Genomic DNA, 10,199 nt, shown 5'->3' with positions numbered 1-10,199 from the left:
TGTTAAGAAAGAAATTATTAAACTGCTAGATGCAGGTTTAATTTATCCAATCTCTGATAGTCCATGGGTAAGCCCAGTTCAATGCGTACCTAAGAAGGGTGGCATGACTGTCATCACAAATGAAAAAAATGAACTTATTCCTACTAGGACTGTAACAGGTTGGCGTGTTTGTATTGATTATAGAAAATTAAATGACGCCACCAAAAAAGATCACTTTCCCTTACCTTTCATTGATCAAATGTTGGAAAGATTAGCCGGGAATAGTTACTATTGTTTTCTTGACGGTTTTTCCGGATACTTTCAAATTCCAATCGCACCCGAGGACCAAGAAAAAACTACATTCACGTGCCCTTATGGTACTTTTTCTTACAAACGTATGCCATTTGGACTTTGCAACGCCCCTGCAACCTTTCAAAGGTGCATGATGGCGATTTTTCACGACATGATAGAAGAATGCATGGAAGTTTTATGGATGACTTTTCAGTCTTCGGTGATACATTTGAATCATGTCTAGTTAATCTTGAACGAATGCTTATTAGATGCGAACAATCAAATCTAGTACTTAATTGGGAGAAATGCCATTTCATGGTTAGAGAAGGTATCGTTCTCAGTCCTAAAATTTCAAAGGAAGGAATTGAAGTGGATAGAGCTAAAGTAGATGTAATTGCTAAACTTCCACATCCCACCAATGATAGAGGAGTTAGGAGTTTTCTAGGGCATGCCGGTTTTTACCGACGTTTCATAAAAGATTTTTCTAAAATTGCCACTCCTATGAACAAACTCCTAGAAAAGGATGCTCCATTCATCTTTTCAGATGAATGCATCAAATCTTTTAATATTCTTAAAGAAAAACTCACTAATGCGCTGATCATGATAACTCCAAATTGGAATTTACCATTTGAACTTATGTGCGATGCAAGTGATTTTGCAATGGGAGCCGTTTTAGGACAAAGGATTGAAAAACGATTTCAACCTATTTATTACGCTAGTAAGATGTTACAAGGAGCACAAAAAAATTACACAACTACTGAAAAAGAACTCCTTGCTATTGTCTTTGCTTTTGACAAATTTCGTTCATATCTCGTTCTAGCTAAAACGGTGGTCTATACCGACCATTCTGCTCTTAGATATCTATTTTTGAAATAAGATGCTAAACCACGATTAATCCGTTGGATCTTACTCTTACAAGAGTTTGATATTGAAATCCGAGACAAAAAGGGAGCAGAAAATCTCGCCGCTGATCATCTTTCTCGTCTTGAAAATCCCGAATTAGAAGTTCTAAATGAATCAGCCATACAAGATAACTTTCCTGATGAATATCTATTGAAGATAGATTATAATAAAATTCCATGGTTTGCAAACTATGCAAACTACTTAGTATGTGGATTCCTTGAAAAAGGGTTGTCATACCAAAAACGAAAGAAATTCTTTAGTGATATAAAACACTATTTTTGGGAAGATCCATATTTATTTAAAAGTTGTCCCGATGGAATAATACGCCGATGTGTATTCGGGGATGAAGTCAGTCAAATCTAAAACCATTGTCACACAGGACCAACAGGAGGGCATTATGGGCCTCAACTCACAGCAAGAAAAGTCTATGATGCTGGATTCTATTGGCCTACAATTTTCAAAGATGCACACCTTCTTTGCAAATCCTGTGATGCATGTCAAAGGGCCAAAAAATAAGTCAACGTGATGAAATGCCACAAAATGTCATTCAAGTATGTGAAGTATTTGACATTTGGGGTATTGACTTTATGGGTCCATTTCCAAAATCTAATAATAATCTCTATATTCTCATTGCCATTGATGATGTATCTAAATGGGCAGAAGCACAAGCTCTCCCAACTAACGATGCACGAGTTGTAGTCAACTTCTTAAAACGTCTTTTTGCAAGGTTTGGAACATCGAAAGCTTTAATAAGTGATCGGGGTACTCATTTTTGTAATAATCAACTTGAGAAAGTTCTCAAAAGATATGGAGTAACTCATAAAATCTCAACCGCTTATCATCTACAAAACAAGTGGACAAGTTGAAAATACCAACCGAGCTTTAAAACGTATTCTAGAGAAAACCGTAGGATCAAATCCGAAGGAATGGTCCATGAAATTGGAGGATGCACTCTGGGCTTTTAGAACAGCTTACAAAACTCCAATTGAAACCACACCTTTTAGACTCGTTTACGGAAAAGCATGTCATCTTCCAGTAGAAATTGAGCACAAAGCATTTTGGACTTTGAAGACATGTAATCTTGATTTGCATGAAGCCGGAAGTCTACGGTTAAGTCAATTAAACGAATTAGAAGAATTAAGACATGAAGCATATGAAAATTCGTTAATCTATAAAGAAAGAACGAAGAAATGACATGATAAAAGAATCAGAAGTTCAAAAGAATTTAAAGAAGGAGACAGAGTTCTTCTTTTCAATTCACGATTCAAGCTATTTCCTGGAAAATTGAAATCAAGATGGTCTGGACCATTCATAGTCAAAAGAGTTTTCCCATATGGAATAGTAGAATTAATAAATTCAAATGGAATTGAATTTAATATTAATGGTCACAGATTTAAACATTACATAGATAATCCAATGGAAGTTGAAGATGAAGTTAATCACAATTTCGACACCACAGCTAACTAAGTGTGGGAAAGTTCGAATCTTTTAAGGGTAATATATATTTCTGTTAGAGTTAGATATTCTATTTCATGTAGTTTCTGAAAATGGAATCCAAATGGTCTTTCCCTAGCAGACCCTAAAGAACTAGTCTTCTCCCTCCATTCTGAATTTTTTATTTTTTTAGGTTTTACGAGATGAAGAATTCCTTTGATTTGAACCATGGTCTAATGCTACACGCTTTGATTACTAAACGTAATAATGACACACTCCCGAGTGACCTAGTGTCAGTAATAAGAGGCAGATGTGACGAAGTAAGGAAAGAACTCAGGAAAGATCATCATAAGACACATTTTGGTAAAGGAAAATCAAAATCCGCAACAAAAAGAAGAGCACGACACCTTGAAAGATGTTATAAATGCGGAAAATGGTCACACGAAGGTAAATGTTCAAATAGTCAAACATATTCAAATACCGAATTTGTTACTCTATGCAGAGAAGGACCGTTTATATGTTTAGAAGAAAAGATATTGAAGAATCAAGGTTACGCTTATGTAGCTATGGAGAACCAAATCACACGACTCTCCTATGAGTCAGCTAAAGCAGGTCTCTGAGAATTCTATCTCACAGGTAAGTATGTACAGTTTTTATTTTTTATTTATTTATTGCTTTTAACCTTTTGATAATAAACGCTGAGTCGTTCGCTATAAAGTATTAAATTAGTATTCAATAAAATTAACCGAAATTATTGATATCATACAAAAATTTATTACATCACTGCGAAATTTACCGTTTATTCTTAAGGTATAAATATCTTTAATCAATCAACCCAAAATATTTCAAAAATTCGTCAGGAGTAAAACTAGGTTATGGAACCGAAATTACTTTACCGAAAAGAGGGGCGTATATTTTTGTTAATATTTGATTGATTAAAGTGGGATAAAAGACCAAAAAGATTTTTAATTTTAATTTTTACCTGGTTTTTAAAATTAATATATAAATATCAAATTTTTAATATAAATTTTTAAAATCGATATATGTAAGTTTGTAAATATTTGAAAAAATTAATTTTTTTAATATAAGTTTGTAAATTTAATATAAGTTTGTAAATTTAATATATATAAATATTAATGATATTAATTTGAATTTTTAATTTTATGCATTATAAATTTAAGTTTGGTGTGAATTTAAAAACAAAAATGTAATTTATTTCATTAAGTTAAAAATGTGATTTCTAAAAATTCGTCGTGAGTTGAAGACTAGGTCGTTGAACCGAAATTTCTTTACCCAAGGGAGGGACGAGAAATTTTATTATCATTATTTTTAATCTTATTGATCTAAAGTATGCCAAAAACATTAAAAAATCCAAAAATCTTTGCTGTTAAAACAACGCTTAAAAAGTGACAAATTTTAAAATTTTGTCGAGAGACGGACTAGGATTAAGATCCGAAACGCCCTCATTCTAAAAGAAATAAAATTTTAAATAATTTAATTATTTGTTTTATTAGTCAAAGGTTTTTTATAAAAAAAAAATAATAAAAAATAAAAATCAGACCCCATGCGATCGCATGGGTTTCTTCTTAAACCTCATGCGGTCGCATGAGGCCAAAAATCTGGCCAGGATCATAAAGTCAGTCGCTGGTTCTGCTATCCACAAACACACACACATACATACGAACACATCCATAAACACACCCCTAAAATCATCAATTTTTCACCAAATTCAACCAAATTTCGTCCTAAAATCAACTACAATCATGTCTTTCTTCAGAAATTTTTCAAGGAAGGTAAAATTTCACCCCTAAACTCTTTAAATTTTCAGTTTTAGTGTTCTTGAGCTAAATTTTACCTAATTTAATTTTGTTAATTTCTAGTGTAATTAGAGTTAAAATGTTAGTATATTATGCACGTATAACCTAGATTGATGCTATTTAACATGATTTGAAGTCAAAAACTTCAAAAAAATTTAGAAATATAGGGTTTGTGTTCTTGAGCAATTTGGGGCTTTTTGATATAAACAGGTTATGACTGATTTTTGTCATGAATTATTGCTAAATTAAGTAGTGTAACATGTTTAGGTAGCTAAATGATCCAAACTTTGATCCTAAACATGATTTTTGAGAATTAAAGTAGACTTTTTAGGTCTAAAATTCATGAACTTGATTAAATTAATGTAAATGCCATTTAAAACTTGTTTAATTGCTAGTAATGATTATTTTGACATGTTATTTGAGTAGAATGCTTATGAACTTTGTAAACATTTTCATACATGCTTATTTGAAAAAGTGTAGAATTGATAAAAATGTGAAAATGAGCATGAGTTTAATATAGATTAAACATGTTATTGTTATTGTTTTAATTTGTTATTTTGTTAACACTAATGCATATTTGGATGCACAAATTTTGTGTTTAATGTGTTTTGCAGAGAAATACCGATACTGATGGTGCATCATCATCATCTAGGTAACCTGCTCCGGAACCACAACCAGAAATGCAATATGAGCCACAATATGAACCAGAACCTGAACAGGAACAACAATATCATAATGATCAACACATACCATACTATGATCCGCAACAAGAATATGTTAATGCCTACGTACAATTTCCGATTCATCCAATAATAGAACACCCAACGATTCATGAAGAACAGTTGCATCCTAATTTGAGATTTGATCGAAGTTGGAGAGATTACCTGACATACCAAAGTAACAAATTTAAACTGGTAACGAAAAACGTAGAAGTGCCGAGGGTAATCGATTGGGAGCCTTTGGAAAGGGTCCAACTAGTTAACTCAGTTAGACAGCATCTGATCCAAAGGTATGGGAACTCTTCTTTTCCCGATTGGGAACGTTTATTCATTATTCGTAGGCCTGTATATAAGGAATGGTGTGTTGAGCTTATGAGTACTATAGCGTTAAATACGGATGTAGTTAGGTTAGATGATAGGAATTTTCTTAGATTTTTACTTGGCCGTAGGATATATAGGATGTCCATGCTGGACATGGCCAGGGCTTTACAGATTTACACTCCTGGTGAATTACTACTACCTGATTGTACAAATTTGATTTATCATGGTGAAAGGGTAGATAGGAATTTTGACGCGGACACCGTCTGGAGGCGTATGTCAAATTATAATGTTTTTACGCTTGGAGGAAGACACTCCTATTTAGATATTAACAAAGCAGAGCTTCGTATTATACATAGATTTTTAGCAAATTTGATTACACAAAGAGGTAAAAACAAGGAGAAGATGACCTTACACGATTTATTTTACCTTAAGTGTATTCGAAACACTAGAAGCTTTGTTAATATCCCCTACTGTGTTGGTTTTTATCTGTCCAAAATGGTAACAGGAATACAGGACGGGGGAATAATAGGAGGAGGTATTTTTGTTACTCTCATTGGAGAGTATTTGGGTGTAGATAGGGATCAAGGGGGTCCACTGATGGTGTGTAGGGAACAAGTTGACACTTCAGGATTGAAGGTCTATCAGGGTGCAAAGGTATTAAAAAGCAGACGCAATTAGGCAGTACCATATGATGGTCGTTATCCACAGGTAGAGAGAGGTTCAGATGAGGAAATGGAGGAACCGGATGACATTAGGGATGTCATTAGGGAGGCTGTTACTGATGTTTATCAGCGTATAGATGAGGTAGAAATGACAAACGAGGCTAGATTTAGTCAGTTCGAGCAGTGGCACGCCGAGAATGTGTACGAGCATTCCAGGCAACGACTGCATGATAGATGGCACTATCATCAGCATCAGATCATGAGCCAGCTATCACCTTAGGTACCAATAACTACGTACCGAACCGACCTGCTTACTATCCTCCACACCAGCCCGATATGCGACCACCATTTACTCTCTACGACCCTAATCAGGCCTATCAGTACACCTATAACCAACCGTGGAACCCGACCGACGACATGAACTGGAACCTCTATCCAGATTGATATAGTTCTGTTGGTGATTTCTATGAATTTTATCTTTTTATTATTTCTATTTATTTATGTTTAAACATATAATATTATGATACTTTAATGTAAGTTTTAATTTTTTTTATTATGTTGTACTAATATTTCATATTTGATTTGAAAGTGGGATGTTTAGTCCCATTTCAAATTACCATGCATGTTATTATTTGTATGTATGTATATTGTCAATTGTACACAACAGGGTAAAACAGCGAACTTTCAAAGACTGGCATTAAGTTCAACAAAAGCTACTAATTTTGACGACAAAACGAAAAACAAATGTGATGTAACAACAAGATGGAATGAACAAATGATGTGCACCATTTATCATTCAACAAACAAACGCCAATATGTTTGGAAACTTTGGTAAAATTTAATCATTTTTCTGCGCTAATCACCCTCAATAATTTAAATTGTTACTGATTTCTTGCAAATGAGGGCATTGCAAGATCTTAAGTGTGGGAAGGGGTTAAATTCTTTCGGATTTTTAAAATTTTTGACTTATACACTTGGTTACCATTAAAAATACTAGTAACGCAGTAGTTTTATTAGAATCTAGTGCTCTCTGATAATAAAGAACAGCCCTAGTCTTATATACTGACTACCCAATTCTAGTAAAATTGTTCAAAATTTTCAAATAAATGAATTCAGAATTATGTTTATACATATTTATGAACGATAAAACTAGGTGTTAACATCGAAATTATTGTTACCTCGGAAAGGACATAAATTGAGAAACAACCTAAAATGTTAGAATTCATTTAAAATAGAATAAAGGAAAATAAAAAGGCAAAGAAAGGAAAATAAAAGCCAAGTGTGGGAAAAATTTACCAAGTTATTTAGAACATATGTCACATATTTTTGTACAAATAATTGAAGATACTTTTATTTTGGACAAAATTACCTGTTTTACCCGGTAAATTGTAATATATTTGAAAGAAAGATGGATCTACACGATGAATCAATTCCATTATTAAAAGGAAGTAAAGTCTTCCGAGAAAAATACAAGCGCTTCTTGTAGAGTCTACGAAAAATCTTGAAAAGTTTTCTCGAAAATCAGCTGGAAATCCATGGACCTCAGCATCAAACAGGGTCGCCAAGTGGTCAGACTTATCCTAACCATGAGTGGATCTGTCTCGTACAATAGGGGGCACCATGAAAATTAGCTTATAAGACTAATGAATCAGATCCCCAGAAAGATTAATCTCCTTAAAGATCAAAAATTAGCTTTTAAGACTGATATTACTCAATCCTTGAGATTGACTTTTAAAGATTGAGAATTACAAACTCATGGAATTCGATGATATCTAAACTCGAGCTTGAACGAGAAAATATTTTGATCAAATTACAAACCGATTTTTTTCTGAAAACCCATTTTTAATGCGTTCATTACCATTGAACGTAAAATCCTAGGAATTCACCTGGAATTCATTAGGTCACCTGAACCAAATCAGGTGTCAACCGTAAGAACGGTGGTTGCATAGCATGGTCGAAGACAGGACCTTATGCCAGACCGAAAAATTATAGGGTGATCTTTACTATTGCTCCTACAAAGGATAGTAATTGCATCCAACACGTTATAGACCATAATCAAAAGCATGTCACTGGACATTGCCTCAACAGTTGCTTGTTCAACGCTTTCCATTACGACCGAACGGTAGTTTACCGAAAGGTAATATATGGAGCAAGTATACTGGATGTGTTGCTTTTCTAATACAAGGTTAGCAAGTGGGTGACATAAAATCGCAAATTTTAAGCTAAAATTTTCAAATCTGAAAACCACTAAACCCATAAAAACAATTTCGCAAACACCGGTGAAGGGTTATTCTGGAAAACTTATCTAGGGTAAAAGCTAGAATGAATTATCAAAAGATCAAATGTTTTCATAAAGATCCAATTTCCTAAAGGATTTAAATTTTCATAGTCATGTGGGGACTATAAACCACAACGTTACAATCATTGTTCATACTGCCAAATCGAAATCACTGATGTACAAAGTGTGAATAATAAAAAAGTGATTCTAGTATTTTTATTTCAAGACTATATTGCTTGAGGACAAGCAACGCTCAAGTGTGGGAATATTTGATAATGCTAAAAACGAACATATATTTCATAGCATTATCCTTCAAGAAAGACAAGCTTTTGGTTGCAATTGTTCTATTTACAAGTGATATTCGTTTAAATAATAAAGGGTGAAGATAAAAGACAGATTCGACGATTTGAAGACGCAAACGACCAAAAAGCTAAAAAGTACAAAGTACAATCAAAGTGGTTCAAATTATTGATGAGAAACATCTAAAAGTTACAAGAGTACAAGCCGTAAAACGCAAACGCAAGGAAGTTCGAAAATTCGGAACCGGGACCAGAGTCAACTCTCAACGCTCGACGCAACGGACTAAAAATTACAAGTCAACTATGCACATGAATATAATATAATATATAATTAATTCTTAAAATTATATATATATATTATATTATATATTAAAACCGTCGGCAACAAGAAAACAAGCAAATGTGAGCTGTCCCAGGGGGCCATGCGATCGCATGGCCTGGCAGTTATAAACCCATGCGATCGTATGGCAGCAACAGTGAGGTCAGGTCCTATAAAGTTCGCGTATTTTGGCCGAAATTCACACATCTTTTTCTATCCTCTCTATCTCTCACGATATATATATATATATATATATATATATATATATATATATATATATATATATATATATATATATATATATATATATATATATATATATATATATATATATATATATATATATATATAATTTATAATTTTAATTTTAATTTAAGATTAATAATAATAAGGGTATGTTAGCGAATGTTCTAAGTGTGTAAGTCGAAATTCTGTCCGTGTAACGCTACGCTATTATTAATCATTGTAAGTTATGTTCAACCTTTTTAAATTAATGTCTCGTAGCTAAGTTATTATTATGCTTATTTAAATCGAAGTAATCGTGATGTTAGACTAAATATTAAAAACGGGGTAATTGGGCTTTGTACCATAATTGGGGTTTGGACAAAAGAACGACACTTGTGGAAATTAGACTATGGGCTATTAATGGGCTTTATATTTGTTTAATTGAATGATAGTTCGTTAATTTAATATAGAGATTTACAATTTGACGTATCTATAAATAACCATATATACTCGATCGGACACGATGGGCGGGATATTTATAAATACTAATAATCGTTCATTTAACCGAGCACGGGGATGGATTAATAGTCAATGGACTCATTAAAACAGGGGTAAATTATGTACAAGGACACTTGGCGTAATTGTTAACAAAGTATTAAAACCTTGGGCTACATACAGTTGATATCCTGGTGTATTCATTAAACAAAGTATTGAGACCTTGTTACAGTTTAAGTCCCCAATTAGTTGGAATATTTGACTTCAGATATAAGGATAATTTGATGAGGACACTCGCACTTTATATTTATGACTGATGGACTGTTATGGACAAAAACCAGATGGACATATTGAATAATTCATGACAAAGGACAATTAACCCATGGTAATAAATTAAAATCAATACGTCAAACATCATGATTACGGAAGTTTAAATAAGCATAATTCCTTTATTTTA

The sequence above is a fragment of the Rutidosis leptorrhynchoides genome, chromosome 4 (assembly GCF_046630445.1).
Source record: "Rutidosis leptorrhynchoides isolate AG116_Rl617_1_P2 chromosome 4, CSIRO_AGI_Rlap_v1, whole genome shotgun sequence".
In the NCBI taxonomy this organism is placed as follows: Eukaryota; Viridiplantae; Streptophyta; class Magnoliopsida; order Asterales; family Asteraceae; genus Rutidosis; species Rutidosis leptorrhynchoides.
This window is presented reverse-complemented; position numbering follows the sequence as displayed.